The sequence below is a fragment of the Triturus cristatus genome, chromosome 8, assembly GCF_964204655.1.
Source record: "Triturus cristatus chromosome 8, aTriCri1.1, whole genome shotgun sequence".
Classification (NCBI taxonomy): domain Eukaryota; kingdom Metazoa; phylum Chordata; class Amphibia; order Caudata; family Salamandridae; genus Triturus; species Triturus cristatus.
In genome coordinates this window covers 142,157,230-142,178,906 of record NC_140591.1, presented here as the reverse complement: position 1 = coordinate 142,178,906, position 21,677 = coordinate 142,157,230, and the positions used below count along the sequence as shown (strand labels likewise).

The following is a 21,677-nucleotide window of genomic DNA, read 5'->3' as shown; positions in this document are numbered from 1 at the left end:
GCGATCTAAGGCGGGTCGCAGAGTCGTGTTGAAATCCCCACCCCAGATGACATGTGTAGCCCCGACCTTCAGTATCTGCCCCCAAAGGGTGGTGAAGAATTGGGGGTCGCCGGAATTAGGGCCGGCTAGAGTGATAGTCAAGTCAAGTCAAAATACACTTTATTCGATTTTTAAAATCATAAAAGCCATAAAACAACAATATATACATTTTAAAAATAAATAGCTCATGGTTTAACAGGTCAGGACACAATCATCATATACAGAGATACGAGTGCAACAATGCAAGTGGAGAGTGCAAGGCAAGGCAAAATTATATGGTCGCACTTCCCAGTTTTCCCAGATCATGCCACCTCAATAGCGGACAAAACCCTATTTTATTTAATTCTCTGCGCTGCTACCAAAAAACTAGCCACAGAAAATATAATGCGAGTACTACCAAGAAACTGCAAAAAGACTAGCGCTGGCCTAACTTGAACAAACCCAGCTTCTTTTAAAATAGGTAACAGGTATTTGTTCCTGGGGACCCTATAAAAACTACAAAACATCATTAAGTGCATAGTATCCTGAGTGGAAAATTCGTCACATTTGCATGGCGGACCCCTTTCCGGTTTGCTCCACGTCTGATAACAGCCTAGGATATAGGGGATTAAATTGAATCTACATTTAATTAACAGATGTCTATGGAAAGGCTTTGTTACGATAGTGAGATAAGGCTCCAAGGACAGAGAAGATAACAACATATAGGTGCCGATTAGGATCCTGGAAAAAATTTCCCCAACCGAATTGAATCTGGACTTTTTTCCTTACAAATGGTAAAAGCGCCGTACAAACTGCCAATTACGATTCGTATGGGAAAAAGTCCCTACAAATCGCATTGGGAAAATTCCCCCACACGTCCTCGGGTCGGGAAAAGTCTCCGACACGTCCCCGGACATTTTTACGTACAAATGGGAAAACTGAAGTCCCAATGCGCAATTACGATCCGTCCCATCCGTCCGATTGTACAACTGTATGGAAAAAAGACCGTCCGGAGCGAACTCCCATAGCAACCATGGAGATGTCCAAACAAGTGCCTGGTACGCGCCGTACTCCCCCCCCGTCCCCCGTATGTTCGCGCCGTACCCCCAGCCCCCCCCGCGGATGGGCGCGCCGTACCCCCAGCCCCCCGTATGTACGGAGCGTACCCCCACCCCCATATGTACGGAGCGTACCCCCCAGCCCCCCGTATGTACGGAGCGTACCCCCACCCCCATATGTACGGAGCGTACCCCCCAGCCCCCCGTATGTATGGAGCGTTCCCCCACCCCCACCCCCATATGTACGGTGCGGACCCCCAGCGCGTAGCGCTGGGGGTCCACACCGTACATACGGGGGTGGGGGTACGCTCCGTACATACGGGGGGCTGGGGGGTACGGGGGTACGCTCCGTACATACGGGGGGGTACGGGGGTACGCTCCGTACATACGGGGGGCTGGGGGGTACGGGGGTATGCTCCGTACATACGGGGGGGTACGGGGGTACGCTCCGTACATACGGGGGGCTGGGGGGTACGGGGGTACGCTCCATACATATGGGGGGCTGGGGGGTATGCTCCGTACATACGGGGGGCTGGGGGGTACGGGGGTACGCTCCGTACATACGGGGGGGTACGGGGGTACGCTCCGTACATACGGGGGGCTGGGGGGTACGGGGGTATGCTCCGTACATACGGGGGGGTACGGGGGTACGCTCCGTACATACGGGGGGCTGGGGGGTACGGGGGTACGCTCCGTACATACGGGGGGGTACGGGGGTACGCTCCGTACATACGGGGGGCTGGGGGGTACGGGGGTATGCTCCGTACATACGGGGGGGTACGGGGGTACGCTCCGTACATACGGGGGGCTGGGGGGTACGGGGGTACGCTCCATACATATGGGGGGCTGGGGGGTATGCTCCGTACATACGGGGGGCTGGGGGGTACGGGGGTACGTTCCATACATATGGGGGGCTGGGGGGTACGCTCCGTACATACGGGGGGCTGGGGGGTACGCTCCGTACATATGGGGGTGGGGGTACGCTCCGTACATATGGGGGTGGGAGTACGCTCCGTACATACGGGGGGCGGGGGGGGGGTACGGCGCGTACCGGGCCCCCTAATCAGCTCGCATCGCTGCGTACTTAGCTTTTCCGGCACTTTTTAGGTGCCGTAAAAATTTTCCCATCCGGACTGCAGTCGGTGCGAATCGTAATTGCTGGTACGTAAAAACATGCCTAACTCCGTCCGGACGTCACGTCCGCGGTGTCCCAGATCACATTTGTATGTATTTTTCTGTCGGTTGGTCTTTTTTCCGAATCGTACGGGAATGGTGTTTCCGAACGAATCGTAATTGCATGTTTGTAAAGTTTTACAACCCGGTACGAGTCGGACGGAGAAAAAGCTCCGACCCACGGTTTGTACCGGGTTTTTCCAGGATCGTAATCGGCCCCATAATGTGATCTGAATGTTGTTTTGTCAGTTCGTGTTCCTCGCGGGCCGATCTCGCCTTATCCATAAAATGTTTTTTAATCCAATTAATATCCTCTTTCCTGATAGAAGACGGCAAATTGAATAGATTGGGGCGACCTAATTTGGCAAAAGTAATTCTCACATACTCCAACCACGGAATTTTATTCATGTGATCCAGGGACATGACATCCTGCAGGATAGCGTGGTTAAGAGATAGTTTGTGGTTTAGCCATGTGTTCAACCAACATGTTAGGGGTGCCAGACCAAGCTTATCGGTTACATAGTCTAAACCCACCTCCCTATGAATCGAGAAGGTAGGGGTAGACTGAGGAACAGAAAGAAGATGTCTTAAAAACTTATTTTCCACTCGTTGTAGAGTTTCCTGAGTAACATACCCCCATAGTGATGAACCATATATAGCTATGGAGATGCACTTAGAATTATATATTTTAAAAAGGGCCTCCATGGGCCTTGCCCCAGCCTGTTTGCAAACCCCAGAAGGGCCGATGTAGCTCTCGCCATTGAGAGATTTTTTACCTTAATCTGGGATCCCCAGGTACCCGTCTCATCGAATGTTACCCCCAGATAGGGAAACGATGCAACCCTGGACACTGCCTCGCCCTTACAAAAAAAGGAGACGTTTTTGCTCTTCTTACTGTGGCGGGTCGCCACCATGGTATGGGACTTATTGGCATTAATTTTCAGATCTAACTGGTCCATGAATGCCCCAAAAGAGTCCAACAGACGTTGGAGGGCCACCCCGGTACGTGCTAGCAGGACTGCATCGTCCGCGTATAGGAGAGCGGGTATTCTTATCTCTCCTACACGCGCCACGTCCCCCTCCACGGCCTCGAGATGTTTGCCAAGGCCGTTTATATAGATGGTAAAAAGGAGGGGGGCCAAGATGCAGCCCTGCCGCACCCCTCTTTCCGATTTGAAATGGCTACTGCATTTTCCCTCTTTTGTAACCCTTACTTTTGCAAAGAGTTCCTGGTGGAGCAATGCCATGAAATTCACAAGTGGCTTGTCAACCCCTAGTTCTAATAAGGCAGCCCACAATTTCGACCTATTCACTAAGTCGAAAGCCGAGGAGAGGTCCATGAAGGCCAAGAACAAGGACCCCTCCTTGGCAACTGTGTATTTCGATATTAACATATGGAGGTTTAAGCACTGATCCACAGTGCCCCTCTTTTCCCTAAAGCCATATTGTACATTTGAGAGACCTCCCCTCCTCTCGAAGTTATCTCTAAGTTGATAGAGTAAGACTCTGCCTAAGATCTTAATGGCAGAGTCTAGGAGGGAAATGGGCCTATAGCACCCCGGGTCATCGCGCTTGCCCTTCTTAAAAATTGGCACGATGACTGATGTGGCCCAACTGCTAGGGAAGATGTTACTGTTAGCAGCTGTGAAAACATGGCTCAAAACCCCAGCCCAGAGTTTAGGCGAATGCATATAAAAGTCACCCGGGACCCCGTCCAGCCCAGGGGCTTTATTTTAAGATGTCTCCACAATTGCCCTCTCTACCTCAGCTGGAGTAAAAACTAACGGGGCACACTCTAAGAGCTCCCACCCAGTGTTAAAGGAACCCAGGTCACTAGCGCCATAGACTATACTAAAATGGTTAAGCCATTTCTCATCCGGGATAACACAATCCATTGCTTTATTATCTACATCGGAGAAAAAGGATTGATTCACAGTGGCCCAAAACTGAGAGCTATTGCGCAAAACCTCGCTTGATATTAATTTCTCCCACGCCATCTGTTTTATGGCTTGCTTTCTCCCCATAATAGTGGCCTTATATTCCTTTCTTGCCTTAGCAATCTCGGTCCTAACTCTCGGGTTTCTTTTCAGAGCCGTCATTAACACCTTATGGGCTTGGGAGCACTTAGCATCAAACCACCTATGCTGTTTTTCCACCCCTCTGGTGCATTTAACCGTTATAGCAACAGACACTTGCGCACAAATACTTTCAAACGCCCCCATAACTTCATGTGCTGGGGCACCCTCCTCCTGACAAATCCCAATAAGCCCCTCTATTTTAGGCATTAGATCCTGCATGAGATTTCCAGGCACCACATTCGCCCATTTAAGCCTTCTCCCTTGGTCTATAGGGCATAGGGCTGGTCCCGGATTACAAGGACGAGACTTGGCGCCCAGCCATTCATCCCATATTACCACAAGCAAAACAGGGTTGTGGTCACTATGGGTTGATACTATTGCCCCGTAAGACACCACTCTGGGTAAAAAGCCTACGCTCAAAAAAATGTAATCAAGTATGGTACCAGGGATCGATCCTTTATAGGTGACAGTTCTTTCACCTTTCTCCAAAATATCGGGTTCATACAAGTTGTGATTAGCGAGCAACTCCTCAAGGGCTTCTCCCCCCTTGGAGTGCTCGAAGTGAGATAACTGAAAGGCCATCATGTCCTCCTGCTCTCTTACCATACACAGATCGCTACATGGATGGACGTTAAAATCACCTAATAAAACCAGGTCATGATTCGTGTAATTATTTTGACTAAACGTAGAGAGGAAAATCTCCAGGCAATCTAAATGGCCTGTTTCCGTATCTCTAACCCAAGAATTATAAAAATTGATTATAAAGACATTACAACTCGGTGAAACGACCCATTCTACAATTAAAAGATTTAATGAACCACTTACAACCTGCCTAAGTGTACCTTTCAGATTCAAGGAAAAGAGGGACATAAGGCCACCCTTAGCCCTACCAGACTTACTAGGGACAGCTGGGATAGCAAAGGTAGTAAAGCCATCTACCCAGAAATTAGAGGAGGTGTCCCAAGTTTCCTGGCACGCTATGATGTCATGTGCACTGATAAAATCGATCCAGTCTATATCTCCCCTCTTAGATCTTGCTCCTGCGATATTCCAACTGATCAATTTACATACTTCAGGCTTATCAAGAGTAAGGGATCTGGGGCTAATAACTTGCGCTGGAACTAGCTGTCAATCGATTTCCTCAATGTCAGAAAGTGGAAGAAATCTGTTGGTCAGAACCAATCCCTCCTTTTCCTGAACTTTAGGCATAGGGTGACTAGTCAAAACTGCCCGGATACCAAGGTCCCTCACAGGTGTATGTTGTGTCGATGACGTCAGACCTACACTGCCCACTACATGGTTCATGCGCCCTCTGGCTCGCCCTAAACAATTGTCCCAAAAATCGGGTGCTGGCAATGGTGGGGGGTAGAAATATCCCAGGGGAATAGGTCTCAAACAGTCAGTCCCTGAGATATCCGACCCATCCCAAAATAATCTGTCAGCCAAATCTGGGCGGTCGAAATTGACGATAACGCAGTCGCCCTGCACATTCCTAATTATTTTCCCGATCCACCCTACCCTACTAGCAAATATCACATTGTTGGCAATTTCTGGCCCACCACTGCTTGCCTCCACGCACCATAACTTTGCCTTAGTAATTAAAGCAGAGGCCGATTCACCCAATCCTTCTGCCAGAGGGGGTACACCAATAAAGACTGCAACTAAGGGGGCTGCTTCAGGGGGCAAATCGATGTTTACATTGCAACCCTTTAGCCCCCTAACTGCTACAGTCCCTCTTTGGTTACTACCCCTGATTTGAGATCTTGGCTTAGTCCCTCCTGGCACTGGGCTTGGGTCAGTATTGTGAATTGTTAAATTTCGCACCTCCTCCAAGTCTGGAACCCTCCCGCCACTGGATAAACTAGGATCAGGTGTTTCTCCAATATTGCTAGACCTTGGGTCCCGTAAAGTACCCCTTACCAATTGGGAGGAAATTATAGAGAAATCTTTAGCCATTTTATCAATAACAGAACATTTTGTCAATAGGCCAGTAAGATAGGTGTTCAATGTCTCGACAAAGTCCTTCGCAATACCCAACAATAAGGGCTCGATACGAGCTGTAAACAAAGTCTCTAACTGGTCTCCGAGGGTAGCCTCCCGCACACAGGCTGTTGTAGAGTTGCCCTCTGCTTTCCTTCTCCTTCTCGGGACTTTGTTAGTGTCAGCTCGTGGCTGTAAGGTCTCATGTAAGGCAGGGACCTGGATATCATCCGGTGGGAAGGGCACCGTGGTTGAAATAATTGTTGCAGTTAGGTTGGACTGTAGGGAACATTCCTGCGGTTCCTCCGACTCAGAGGGGGTATGTAGCACGGCATCAATGGTATGAGCGGGCAGTAACAATGGGGTCGAGGCTAATCCCAACTCCAATTCAGCATTTGCTATTTCTTTAGTAAGCACACCCACCGCTGAAGAGAGGTACGAAATAATGGACTCGGACTGTCTTGGCACCTTAGCCTTCTTGGCTCCCACATCATTAGTTACAGTGTGTTTGCGCTTACCCATAGTGAGATCTCAGGGGGCTGGCCCAGCCCTGCCTCCTCCTGCCCACGACTGCCACAGACTGCCCGCCCTTTGCCCGGGCTTCGCCCGCACGCGTCCGCGACGCGGAGGGAGCTGCTGATGTTTAAGCGCCTCCGGGCACGCTCAGGCAGTGAGTGGGCGGTACTGGCCGCTGTGCAGGCTGGGAGCTGTAGTCTCCCCCCACGGCGGGCGTGCGATGAAACCGGCAGCGGGGGAGAACACGCAGGGTCAGGGCCCCAGCAAAAAGGATGTCAGCCGCTTAAGGGTACGAGTCAATCCGGCCCCAGGCAGTGAGTGAATGAAGCCCCCGCTCCACCGAGGGAGCAGCTGATGTTTAAGCGCCTCCGGGCGCGCTCAGGCAGTGAGTGGGCGGTACTGGCCGCTGTGCAGGCTGGGAGCTGAAGTCTCCCCCCATGGCGGCCGTGCGATGAAACCAGCAACGGCAGCGGGGAGAACACGCAGCGTCAGGGCCCCAGCAAAAAGGATGTCAGCCGCTTAAGGGTACGAGTCAATCTGGCCCCAGGCAGTGAGTGAAGAGTGATAGATTGTGTGCCCAAAGTGCCCCATAAGAGGCAGTATCTGCCCGCAGGATCCCCATATGCGCCACTTTGGATGAAGGGTGTGTTCTTTTTGATGAATATGATCGTGTTGCGTGAGTATGACGAGTATGAGGATTGGACTCAAATAGAGGCCCATTTGCTTCCAAAGCATGTGGGGCGGCGGGGGTCCGTGTGCGTTTCTTGCAGCATTGCTACCTGTATGTGGTGGCGGTCAAGATAGGCAAGTATTTGATGCTTTTTTCTGGGTTCCCGCAATCGCAATCCCCGGACGTTCCATGCCAGCATCTTGATGCGTAGGTGTTTATCGTGAGCTGGCATTACAATCGAAGTGTGTCAGTAAAGTAGGGGATGCCACGGGCGTAGTCTGTGCAGTAGTAGTTGTGCGAGTGAATGCCTAATTGCGTGTCTGTACAGTGAAAGCTATAAACAAAAGAGAGCATTGTCCTCGTGGTAATTTTCGTCGACAATTCGCAAGCAGTGCTAACAGTGCAGTAACCAAGAAACTCCCTCCCCACCCCCACCCACAACAACACCCCAAACGTGCCGTCATACAGTCTCCCACCCAGTCCCACTAAACTGTGCAAACCCTTGTGTAGGACCAGCGGTGTCCATTGGAGCACTAAGAAAGGACCAAACATAAACAATAAAGAACTTGTCCATTGTGGGGGACCTCCCATAGTGGGGGGGCGCCGGTGGGCCACGACCCTTCCCATACCCAAGTCTCATCCTGCTATGGATCCCCAAGTGTCACTGCGTGACAAGTGGGAAGTCGCAGTGGGGGTGGGAGGGCGCCCGGCGACAAAGGGTATGCATCTGCCTAATAAGAATTGCTAACAGTCACAATTGCATGTACGCTACTGCTAGGACCCCAAAGTAGAACCCATACACTTATCTGACCATGCTTCTCTGAGGCATTGCAACGTCCCACATAAAAGGAGTCCGGGCAGTGTCCTGTCTGCAGGAGGTGCCGCGACCAGGATCAGAACGTGTCGCCACTGCGCCGGGACCATGATCGGTGAGGTCGCCGACTCCAGGTCTCTGCAGCGCAGCAGCACATGCGTCTTTGGCCTTCACGGTGGTGGGGTAGAAGAACGAGACAAAGGGTCTTGTCTTGGTGAACGTCGTTGAGTGGTTTTCAGGAAGTCTTCAGCCTGTTGCTGTGTCGTGCAGAAAATGTGTTTACCATGACTCGAAATCCGCAGTGCGGGGTACATATAGGGCGTATCCTATTTGTGCTTTGCGGAGCTTCTGTTTGACAGGAATGAATTTCCGGCACGCTTTCTAGACTTCTACAGTGAAATCAGGGTAGATGCTGAAAGTGACGCTGTCAAATTGTAGCAGTTTCTGGTCGCGGGCCTGGCGCAGCGCCGTATCACGGTCCCGGTAGTTCAGAAGCTGGGCTTTGATGGGTCGGGAGGTCTCTCCTGGCGGCGGGCGAGGGCCGAGGGACCTGTGTGTACGCTCCACCACAAGTTGCGGCGAGAAGGATTCCGCACCAAAGGAAGTCGTGAGGAGACGTTCCACGTAGTCCTCCATGTGTCCTGTATTGGTGCTCTCGGGAATTCCAATGATGCGAAAGTTGTTACGGCGACTGCGCGCTTCAATATCCTCGTTTTGGGCCGCAATAACTTTGAGGAGTTTATCCATTTGCGTGAGCTGTTGCTCCATCTGTGCCGGGACATCTTCAGTTTCAGAGATACGGCGCTCTGCTTCCTTGAGTTGGCCGTTGTGTTTGTCAACCTTTTGGACTAGGAAATCCAATAATCCAATCAGCTGCTCATGGTGTCCATCTCCCCGAGAGATCAGTAAGGCTATGTTGGACTGCCAGGAGTAGGGTTTTTACCTCATCCGTCGAGGATGGGACAGCGGGGCCCGAGGCCTGAGCCATCTCCGCCTGGTAAGGATCTGCTGCTGCGGACCAGGTGGTGGCTTTTTTGGTGTCGAACGTGAGGTGGGGTTGCTTTCTGTCTGGCTTCCCCATGTCATGCGGCAGCCGTGCTGTCAATGATCCTGGCAGTCTGCACGACTAGCACAGCACTGTGCGCAGAAGAGGTACAGGAGGAGTGTTGTGGGGGGTGCAGCGCTCCGGAGCCGGGTTGTCTAGACCCACAGTGTAGTGATGAAAGCGTGGCAGCGCATGGCCTCCCGCAGCCTGTCAGTGTGAATGGTGTGTCCCTCAGCACCACCACCGGCAAAGGCGCATGGTGGGCTCCCACTAGGCTCCAGGAAGCACAGTCGTGTTGAGGTCCAGATGGCTAACCCACAGGAAGACAGGCACCACAAGTGTTTCTTTTCAGCGTGTAGGCATGCAGCGGTGGGAGTCCCGCCACGGGTGCGTAGATGCGGGCCACCCCGTTATGCAGGAGCAGGAGTTTCAGTCCACTAGCAGGGGGGGGGGGGAGCCCAGCGCCCGGTTTCCTCTCGGTGATCTCAGCCCCCAGGTCACAGATGGTCACCACCCGCCTCACAGCATCGCTCGGCGCGTGGAGCTCACCCACCCGCCAGCGCCGTCGATACTTGGGCAGAGCTCGGGAGGGCCAAGTCCACCGGCCGCAGGCGTCCGTCACGGCCGGGTCCGTGTCTCCGACCCGTCACCCCCACCGCCTGCCAGCGTCCCCCGCCATCAGCTGCCAAGGGAAGGAGAGCCCACAAGTGCAGGTTCACCTAGGCGATGGTTCCAGTAGGTTCAGCAAAGGCGAATACGGTGTAGGGCAGAGGAGGATGAGCAGCCCACCAGGTATCACCAGGCCCTCCGCAGCGGGTAGATAGTAGCGGGTGTAACGGGAGTCACTCACCGATCGCCAGGTTTCCCCTCAGCATACTCTGGAGCAGTGGGGCCCGGGGGAGTCCTGAAGTCGCCTTCAAGATCTGTGATGGGAGCAAACGTTCTGGGATCTTCCGAGCAGGGCTTGCCGCCATGTGGGGATCCCCAGCACTCGAGTGTCACGGGCGGCCGCCCAGCTCCCCCCGGCGTCCCGTCCACGCCGCAGGGCCGCGCTTCAGCGGTGGAGTAGAGTGGGTTACGCAGCCAGGAGGAACCGCAAATATACACGGTCCGGTAGCGGAGACGACGAGGAACAATTAATTAGTGGATCGGCACGGTTTATGCGGCAGAAAAGCAGGATAAATGCCAGATGAGGTCGTCAGGCTGCCCGAGCCTCACAGGTGTGCGGCCATCATGGATGAACGCCACCTAGCACCCCATCTTAAAAGGACTTCCATTCTACCCTCACTTTTCATTGGTTGGTGTGCTTGCCACTTATTTTTTCCCTGTTTCTATTGACTGGAGCATACTATTTCCTGTTGTTTCTCTCATGTGTTTCTCTTATCAGTGTCCCAAGGCCCAAGTACTCCTTTTCATCCACCGAACTTCTTTGTTATTGTGAGCAAGCATAACGCTTACAGATTTTTCTCGAACTTCTTTGTTATTGTGAGCAATCTCCAAATGACCTCTGGGCTGCTGTGTGAACAGAGCGCGACTGTGGGAATTCTTGCAGTCTAGCTGTCGTTCCGTGAAGCAGACGGTGCTACTGTGGAGTTGCTCTCTTGTTGACGACAAAGGTCAGCGCTCTAGTGTTCTTTCTCTCCAGTATGCACCTCACCTCCACAGCACTTCCTGTTTGTTCAGCCCTCCGTTTTGAATGAAGCTAATTCACAAATACGTCAGTAATTCACACATATATGGCGGCTGCTTGTGACACCACATCCTTTGTTAGTCAATCGCGGTTTCAGTGTAGATTGTGTACATGGTTTTAGGATGATGACTACATTTATCTTGGAGTATAGACTCACAGCTGACATTGACAGGAAACGTGGCGTTTCACCCAATTAATCCACCTTCTGCCCAGGCAGGGTGTAATTTCATGTTCACGTAATTGTTCAACACACTAGGCTTCGGAAGAGTTTTTTTTACCCAGGCTTGATTGACATTCTTAGTACCTTCAAACACATTCTTGCCAAATGAGATAATTTTATAGTGCTCAACTTGGAAAACACTAAATTCTTCTTGACATTTAGCCCTATCTTTGTGTCACTTACAGCACTAGGTTTCTAAACGGATGAGTACCAAACAAGATACCATAGGAGCACGCCACTCGTGGGCACGTGGCATCTTTCTGCACACCAGGTAAGCTTCACCACACTTTTTCAGGAATTTCTCAACTAACATAAGACACTTTATGATTTTTACGAAACACGCTGAAAGTTTAGCAGGCACCTTTTAAAACCAGGGAATGGAAGTTTTGCTTTCATGTTAATATGTGAGACACAGATGAAACTTCAATTAAGGATACTTTTTTCTATTTCATTTAACATGATTGATTTTGGAATTTATAGCGCGTCATACGTGTTGGCGCATATGAAGTGCCCTCTAGCAGCAATTGATAACAAATTAATTTCAAGATCGAGAATAGTGATATTGCTGGTAATATTTAGTTCGAGTAATAGCTTAAGAAACAACGAAAATGGGGACTGTGAATGTTTTACGGGTTTTGAGTTAAGACCTGTCCTGGCAGACGAATAGGGACAGTGCCCTGTGGCCAAGCCCTACATAGAATCTAATGGAATTTGTGTTCCGTGGCGAGAGAAAATCTTCGGTTTAACGCGAGCATCATCGAAGTATCGTGTTAAATTTCAACCAACGGATTTCCAAATCCATGTTGAAATCTACATATGCCACACCAAATGCGAATGTGTGATGCAAGGAGATTTGGCATTGGCCATGCAGGCAGCATGATTCAAGAAGACCAGGTACCATTTAATCAGTTTTGTATTTATATGCCTTTACATGTAGTGGTATTTACTCGGGGAACCTCTGCTTACCGCTATCAGTTGGTATGGCGACTCAGTGAGTTAACACTCACCACTGACATCTGCAGTGATATTAAGGTCGTAAATTCGAATTCCTGGAGAACGACTCAACCTCCCATTCCTATGACGCTAGTTAGTTGAACATCATGAAACAGTTTAATATTAACACCTGTTTTTTAAAGCGCTTACACATTTCGGAAGTGCTGTCTGAAGCTCTCTATGGCAGCGTATGAATGCACGCTATTCTCTCGCACAGAATGAAGACTGCCCAAGTGGCAAACACTACTATACAAAGTGTGCTTTGTGATGCAACCGCTGTTCAATGCCAGCCATATGGCAGCAGTGGCCATACCTATTTAAACAGACATCGAGCTAATATAATGCATTATTTTAGTTGATGCCAGATGATTTTTTAACCTTTATTCCTAGAAGTGCACTTCTATATTAAAATCTCTTTTATGCTGATGCGTCATTGTCAATCGATTCACTTTCCCATCAAAAGGTCAAAGGTTACAATGGGAACACTCCATTATGAATCTAAAACATCAGTACACCAGATGACAAAATGAAGCACTTCACCCTGCATACCTCAGTCTAACCTTGGGACTGCTCCCTCTCTTTGAAGCCGAGACCATTACTCAAGAACTGAATTTAAATATTGACTTTAGTTCTAAATCGTATAGCAAAGATAGGATTTCACAACTATAATTGTATTTCGTTTAAAAGTCTGGAACATAACTTGTCCCAACATTCTGAGCTCCAAAGAGAAATAAAGGCGGCTGGTTAACTTCGGCGCACTCACACTCAGTATCAGATATTCCAATCATAAATAACTTAGATGAAATCAAGTAAATCTACAAGGTGCTCAAAAGATGAAGAAAAAACACCAATGTTTCTTCAAAAGGACAATTTCCATAAACAAGGAATGCAATCTCGAGCACTCCACCAATAATCAACAATGTTTTGCAAAATGTCTTCTTGTGTTCTGTATTGGTAAGTCAAGGTCTCCCTATCTTTCTTGTAATTACCACCAGAAAAGACAAGTAGGCAGGCATTCTCAGTGTGCCCCCCTAGGTTCTAGAACAACATCCTATCAACTATAATAGTGTTTGTACACCACTTCACAGAATACTTTTTGCTCATACTTTAGGTAGCCACCTTTTATTGGCATTATTGTAAACATATACCTTGGACTCTCACCCTCCCAGACAGAGACGGCAGCATGGCATGCTTTGTGTGGCCCGGGTGCTTGGGTGAGGTCTCTTAGCTGCTCCAAAGTTTAAACAGCCTCAAATTGCACTGCGGTGACACACTTATGCTGGGCCATGCTCTTGGCATGTGTTGGTACTTACATTTTTCACCCTTGACTGGGAGCATATGCTTCATACATTCGAGACAGTGTTAGCGTGTGGGTCCCAGGCCGATTCCTACACATCTGGCTCAGCCTGGATCCCCTTCCAGGTGAAGCATCTCTTCTGGGAGGGTGGCTTGCAGCTCTGTGGTATCTACCGAAGACAGAAATTGTCTGAATCCATCTGAGAGTGATTTTTATCTCCACATGCTTTTCCAGTTTCATCAGGTCCTGTTTGTGCTGCATTCCAAGTGACATGATCACATTTGCCTAATGTGCACAGAAATACCATTGAGCTTTTTAAAACTTCAATCATTTTCTCATGAGAGTGAGTTGATTTTAAACATCATCAGAAGAACCCGGGCTTTAGGTTTTGCCTGCATAACGCTTACAGTGTACTTCTTTGTTTTGTTCTCTGCTCTTTATCTAATCAGCTGTACCCATTTTAAGTGTACTTGTCCGGTGCATGTTTTCTTTTCTTTGTCCTACGCTCTTTACCTAATCTTCCCTCTTTATAGTACCACCAGTAACAGCACAATATAGTGTCTTTCTCAACAAACATGTCATAACACTGTGACGGAGTTTCAATAACTTATATTGTACAACTGATCGTCAAGCTACGACTTACAACTAAAAACAGGATATTATTAATCACATAGGCAAAACCTATTGCATTTGCCAATGCTTGTTAAATTTTTACTCTTACATTTTATTCTTTATTTATATACATTTCTGTAATATGTTCACAATATTTAATTTTCTAAGCAGTTACGGAAAGCTTTGCGGACCCCCAGGGGTACCCAGACCACAGGTCAAGAACCACTGCTGTAGAACAATGGACTTTACACTTCTAAATGCAGTGCCCCCGTGTAGATAAATAACTAACTAAATAAATAAAAATATATTTTCTCAGAATTATAAATTTGGCTGCTTTGAACATATCTACCAATTCAAACATTGCATTTACATTTAGTTACACCTTTTACAATTCAAGCAAATACATGATTGACAACATCCCACTGGCACCATGACGCGATAAAAGTGTAAAAGTATCCATAGTGTGATCTTTTATTAGAAACAAGGTGAGGTGCTTTCAAGGTTATTTAGAGCTCTCCACGCTCCCCTCAACTTTAACATCTACTTCCAGACAGGACATGAGTGAAAACAAGTCAATAATGATGGGCCATTACCAGTGGCAGCTCCTCCGCTATGGTGGAGGAGCGTTACCCTACTGCCTTTAAGCAGTGCCATGTAGAAACATAAAGTGATAATAACTTGTAGTTATTATCATTGTATGCTTCTTGTGTCCTGCTGCTTGCGGGCGGGGCTGCTCTGTTCGCAGAGCACCGGAGGAGTGGTTTTCCGACTCCCAAGTGCGCAATGACTGTTTGCCCAAACCAGTTATGCTCACTTTCCCCATTCTTCATGCAGGCTGCATTACAGCCTGCATGGAGAACATGCCCAGCCCTACAGCCCCTGGCTGAGCGCTGTGCAGCATTGTGATTGGCTTAGGGGAAGTATGGCTGTTTGGCTCCTGTTCCTGAAGTCAGAGACAGGAGAGCAGGAGCAGAGACACGGAACAAGGCCCCAAGGTACCTTTTTTTACCCCCTCCCCCACATAACAACCCCCTGCGCCCGCCCCCCACCCACAAGCCATGCCGGCCGCAACTGCCCATTACATATTTACTTCACGAAAAGCACTGCACTGTCTTATGCCTGTTTGTCACTGTTCCCTAGGGTCATATAAATGCTCCTCTTGGCCAGAGCCTGGTGCTCACCCTGAGATCAATTTAAGCCCCATCCCAGAGGGGCCCAAAGTTTGATGACTTCTGCATAGAGGGGTGGGATCTGAGCACAAAGCTATTGCTATGACCAATCCCCCTTTATCTCGCAGTTTGTAGTGTTCCCAGAGTGAAAAAGAAGTTAATTCTAAGAACATTTTTTTTAAATGAAACATCCACTGAGAGGGAAACAGCAAGAGAACAAAATATCTCCTCTCCGTTCTGCCAGAAGAATGTGTATCACTCTTTTTCAGCAGACAATTTTACTCACCATTTAGGGCCCGATTTTGTTCTCGTTTGGAAAGTATAACGAACTCGGGTCAGGAATGCTTTCCGTACGACTCAGATTGGGGGAGTCCGACCAAACGAGTATGATGCATTTGAATGCATCCGGATACGATTCGATTGGACTCCCATTGACTTTAATGGGAGCCTGTGTACCAAACACGTACACAGGCTTGTATTGACAAAAGGGATGGTTGGGGATAATCGTGTACCCTGTGACGGGCACCCCTTGGTGCCTGCCACACTGTACAAGGTTGGGAAGAGGGGACCCATGGGTACCCCCACAGGCCTGGTTCGGAGGGCCTGGGTGAAAGGGGGACTGCTACGGACATCAATCTAATTTCTACTACTATAATTTCTCAGAATGCTATCCATAACTACAGGTAAAGGCCAATCCCTGAATCTTTCAAACAACAGTCAAATGAGTGGGGGGACAGAACACAAGGAGGAAAAGAGATGCGGTTGCACATTCGTGCGGTAGTAGCATTATTAACCTTGGAGATGGCTAATAACAGTAATCTTTTAATCTTGTTAGGTTTTCACCTCCTTGTTTTCATGTTTCGTTGCTAGCGCTGAGATACCCCTGTAGGGGTGAGTCCTGCGCTTTACAAATCCTTCATTCATTCATTCTTCTTAGGAACTATTTATTTACCATCAACTTGCACTATTGACTAGGTCTTTAGTCAATAACACTACTTAATTGCATGGTTACTCAATTTGTTCCGCACAAAAACATACATTATATAGGGCTTTATCAATGCTGTGAGATTAAAGCATAGCCTCTTTTTCTTGCTGTCATATGATGGCATAACTGAGAACAATTATCCAGAAGGTCTTTTTTAGCTCTAGATCAGTGCTTCCCACACTTTTCAGTAACACTTCTCACTTTTTAGCGATCCACCAATGAACATGAGGCAGGTAATTTTTTTATGTAACTAAAGCATTGTCTGGTACCGCACTGTCATTTACAGACAGCACGTTTTCCCTTGAAATGGTCACTAAATTTGGACAGATGTACAGTTTTACTGATAAAACTATATTGCAGACAAATGATAATGTGTGGAAATTGAGTTTCAGTGAATATTTATCAAGTAAAGTGTCTTGATTTATTCTGATTCTAAAAAAATCTTTTTTCCATCACACTTATGAATTACAAAAAGAATGTCCTTCATTTTTGCCTTCCTAACTGCTGAATATGTAGCTGCCATTATGCCATGATTAATCCAAGGATGCCCAGCCAACGTGTCAAGTGTTACCGTTATTTTTCCAGGGCCAACATTATCAGGAATAGTCATAATTGTGATAGAGATGAACCAATTATATTGGGGGCACATATATAGATGGTTTACCAACACCAGGAATAGCTTCCAGGGTGAGATAATGTCTTTCAAAGAAGGACACAACACCAGCTACAAACATAAAACGTATATATGCACAGAGAAATGTTTAAACAAATATACATGTATACATACACACCATTCGCCGAGTCTCAGACAAACAAGGCCAATAACTGTGTCCACTCTTAGTTCAGCCTCTACTCTCCATGGCTCAGGGCTGCTAAAGCACTGTTATCATATACTTCCAGTTTGTCTGACATTGATCTGCATTCTGTCCATCAATTGTTCTCTTTGCATTTGTCACCCCAAATGTGTCGGGTATGCCCAGACGTGGGTCCCGTGCTCTCCATGCCACTGGAGTCAAGCTATCCTGGCTGATACGGGCTGCTATCCTGGCTGATGAGGGCTGAAAGCCCGAAACCGGTCCTAGGATGCTTGTTTCTAGCCCAGGGAGGACCTGGCCTGGCAGTTCGGGATGGACTGTTCCCATTGGGCGCAGGGTCAAGACTGATTTGCATATGGCTGCCCCCAAACTGGAATCACATGGTGAGCAAAAAAACGATGGATTTAGGCTCAGATCTCTGAACTGGGGTGAATGTATGACATTGTTCTGCATTATGTCCATCAATTATTCTTTTTGCATTTATCACCCCGGGAGGGACGGGTATGCCCAGATGTGGGTCCCATGCTCTCCATGCCACTGGAGTCAAGCTATCCTGGCTGATGAGGGCTGAAAGCCCGAAACTGGCCCTAGGATGCTCTTTTCCAGCCCAGGGAGGACCTGACCAGGTAGTTCGGGCTGGACTATTCCCATTGGGCGTAGGGTCAAGACTGATTTACATATGGCTGGGTCCAAACTGGAATGGCATAGTGAGCAAAGAAACAATGGATTTAGGCCCAGATCTCTGTACTGAGATGAATGTATGACATTGTTCTGCATTCTGTCCATCAATTGTTCTTTTTCCAGTTTGTCTCTGGCAGTCCTACACTTTAGAGACTCCTCTAGCTATTGCTGACACTTTTCTTCTGGCTCATTTTTTCACAGGCACAATATAATCAACAGAGTGGGTCTAACTAAATGACCAGTCTCCATGTGACTTTGTAAATTGAGAGTGTTGACAAGTGGTCGTGTTGCAGGTACCACAGTCTGTCGCAGTGTGTGTCGGTGTGAAAGCATATGGTTTGGCTGGTGTCCACCAAGGATACAGAGATGTGTAGCACTGCCATATTCAAACAGCTAAATCCTCACAAGTACATACTCTGCTGGGCTGCACAACAGGTAGCTACTTCCAGGGCAGATTACCCATTGGAGAACCCTGCTTCTAGACCTTACTTTTTATTACTTTTCTTTGGAAGAACTTCTTTCCAGCGAAGGGTCTCAAAAAGTCAGTTCTTTGCTAAATTCTAGAAAGTAAATAAGCCTTTCCACCTGATTTCTGAAAGACTTAAAAATCAGCAATCAAATCTGTCATGATGGTGGATGTCAATTGAACAAAATGTGAGGTGTAACGGAAGTGACATCACACATACTTTGCCTTCCCCTGCACTTACACATATACTTTGCGGGACCCATGCACTTTTCCCGCCAGGTTGCTATTGCTACTCGAGTGCGCACTCCATCAGCTGAATAGCGCACTAAGAGCAAACTGTTACTGTCATATTTGGTGTGAAAAATCAACAAAAAAGTGCCCACATTGCCCGTTCACACTCTCCCCTCGGACCATTACCCCCTCTTTATCCTATAAAATCTTTCTACTAAACTGCAAGTCTCTGCCCAAACACACTACAGAGATCTTGATGCTGCTACATGACTATGCCCCAGAGATCCTATTCCTAACAGAAACCTGACTCAACTCCAGTTCAGAACCTGACATTGTGCAAACACTCTCCCGGGGTACCTGATACAGAGGGTGGACAGAACAATAGGCAAGGGCGGGGGGATTACGATCCTATATAAAGACCACCTCACCTGTCGCCTACTTGGGAATCCACTCCCAGACTGTGAGAATGTGCATTTCTCGATAGAATCTTCTTTTGCTCACAGACATCTTGATCTATCGGCCCTCAGGAGCGGCAGGTACCTTCTGCAAAGCTCTGTTAGAAGCAGCCATCAATCTAGCCAGTACTGCAGCGAATTTTACTCTCCTTGAGGATTTTAACTTGCACTTTGACGATTTGGGAGCAACAACAGCACACAAATTAGCGCGAGACCTCGCGACTTTCCAGCTGTCACAAAAGGCTTTGCAAGCTACCCATGTCAAAGGACACTGCCTCAATCCTGTGTTTTCAAACTTGGAGAACCTTATAGGAAATGACCCCATCCCCATTCCTTGGTCCAACCACCTCCTTATCCCCCTTTCATGGTGCCCTCGGGTCTCCACCCCCATGCCCAACCTTCACTGACCCGGAACCGGCCTGGTCCAAGCTCCCTTTGGACAAGTGGACCCAAGAGCTGGAAAAGACCAGACCTAAGCCAGATCCAAGTCCAGTTGCAGCTAACAATGACTTCTGCAGTTGGATAGAGGACTCGCTGAATTCGGTCCTCCCTAAAACTTTGATTAAAAAAAAGAATGGTCCTTATAAATCTCCCTGGTACTACTCGGAATTACGCACTTTAAAACAGTAGTGGAAGGTACAAGAAAGAAGCTGGAGAAAAGACTTCTCACCTAGCAAGAAGCTCAAATATAGAAGAGCCGTTGGCAAGTATAGAGCAGAAATTAAAAAAGCACAGGCCTCCGTCTACGAGGAAAATGTCCTACAGGCCGCCAACTCCCCCAGAGAGACCTTCCTTATCATAAAAAACTCCTCAAGAGCCCGGTTCCACCTGTTACCCCGATACTACAGGCCAACGGGTGAGCAGCCAAAATATCGAAAATAAAATATCGAGCTACACTAATATCGAGTTTTAAATATCGAAGGGACACAATATCGATGTCAAGAATATCGATGGACAGAATATCGACCCTAAGGTAAGTAATATCGATTTTTTTATATCGATGTTAGTAATATCGAAGTTAGTAATATCGATATCAAATATATCGATGTTAGTAATATCGATGTCACTAATATCGATATTTATAATATTGCTATGTATTTTATTATGTATTTAATATGCATGTGTTAATTATTTTTTGTTAAGTGTTCTATTGGTTTTAAAATGTATGTATACAATTTTTATATGTTAATTTTGTGTTTTAGTACCGTAGCGGGTTGTGGGTTGTGGGTTTATAGGGGAATAGGGTGGGAAGTAATTTAATTATATGAATTTAATTATAAATTTTTGGGAATTATAAATTAATTTTAAATAATTTTTGCGTTTAAATTCTGTAGCGGGTTGTGGGTTTATAGGGGAATAGGGTGGGAAGTAATTTAATTGTAATTAAGTAATATTTTTATTTATTTATTGGTATTGATAATTATATTATTGTTAATTAAGTATTAATTGGTAATTAATTTTTATTAATTGGTAATTAGTTTTTATTAATTGATTATTATGTTAACTGTATTATTTTATTATTTGAGTGTTTTGTGCGTTTATAGGGGAATAGTGTTGGAAGTAATTGAAATCTAATTAAGTAATTATTAAATTTGTTGTTGGGTATTGATAATTAATTAATTGGAGATTAATTATTAATTGGTAAGTATTTTAAATTCTAATATTTTGGTTATGAAAAATAATTTATTGTTGATTAATAATGAATTGGTAATTAAATATGTTTAAATATTTATTGATATTTCTAATTAATATACTAATAAGTAATTATTAATTGGTAATTAATGTATAATAATTATTATTTTGGGTATAAAAAATATGTAATTGTTTAATATTTTTTAATTGGTAATCAATGTTTGATAATATTTTTTTTGTATAACATGTAATTGTTCAATATTTTTTAATTGGTAATTAATATTCATGAATTAATATTCATTGGTATTTATTAATAATTTATTGCTAATTAATTATTTATTGGTAGTTATGTTTTTAATAAATATCTATTGGTATTTGTAAGTAATTTTGAGTTATTTAATAATTAAATTATTAATTATTTTAAAGAATTATTTTATTTATAAGTATGTTATTTTTAACTTCTAAGCTATCCAACACTTTCCCTACTGTTGCACTCTCTGGAGTTAGAATAGTAATTTTTACCCCAACGCAATCCAACACTTTCCCTACTGTTGCACTCTCTGGAGTTGGAATTGTAATTTTTACCCTTACGCTATCCAACACTTTCCCTACTGTTGCACTCTTTGGAGTTGGAATAGTAATTTTTACCCCTACGCTATCCAACACTTTCCCTACTGTTGCACTCCCTGGAGATGGAATAGTAATTTTTACCCTTACGTTATCCAACACTTTCCCTACTGTTGCACTGTATGGAGTGGGAATTGTAATTTTTACCCCTACGCCATCCAACATTTTCCCTACGGTTGCACTGTCTGCAGTGGGAATAATAATTTTTACCCCTACGCCATCCAACATTTTATGTATGGTTGCACTCTCTGGAGTGGGAATACTAATTTTCACCTCTACGCTATCCAACACTTTCCGTACTGTTGCACTCTCTGGAGTTGGAATAGAAATTTTTACCTCTGCGCTATCCAACATTTTCCCTACTGTTGCACTCTCTGGAGTGGGAATAGTAATTTTTACCCTTACGCTATCCAACACTTTCCATACTGTTGCACTCTCTGGAGTGGGAATAG

General features: G+C 46.5%; 1 protein-coding gene across 3 annotated transcripts in view; it reads right to left on the bottom strand.

Moving 5' to 3' along the window:
* Nucleotides 1–13,721, bottom strand: part of ZBTB20 (zinc finger and BTB domain containing 20) — a 1,375,461-nt gene extending 1,361,740 nt beyond the window's left edge. For all 3 annotated transcript variants that reach the window (XM_085621157.1, XM_085621156.1, XM_085621158.1), the window contains exon 1: nt 13,569–13,721. The gene's annotated coding sequence lies outside the window, so the exon portion shown is untranslated. The remainder of the gene's footprint in view (nt 1–13,568) is intronic.
* Between the last annotated feature and the right edge of the window lie 7,956 nt (nt 13,722–21,677).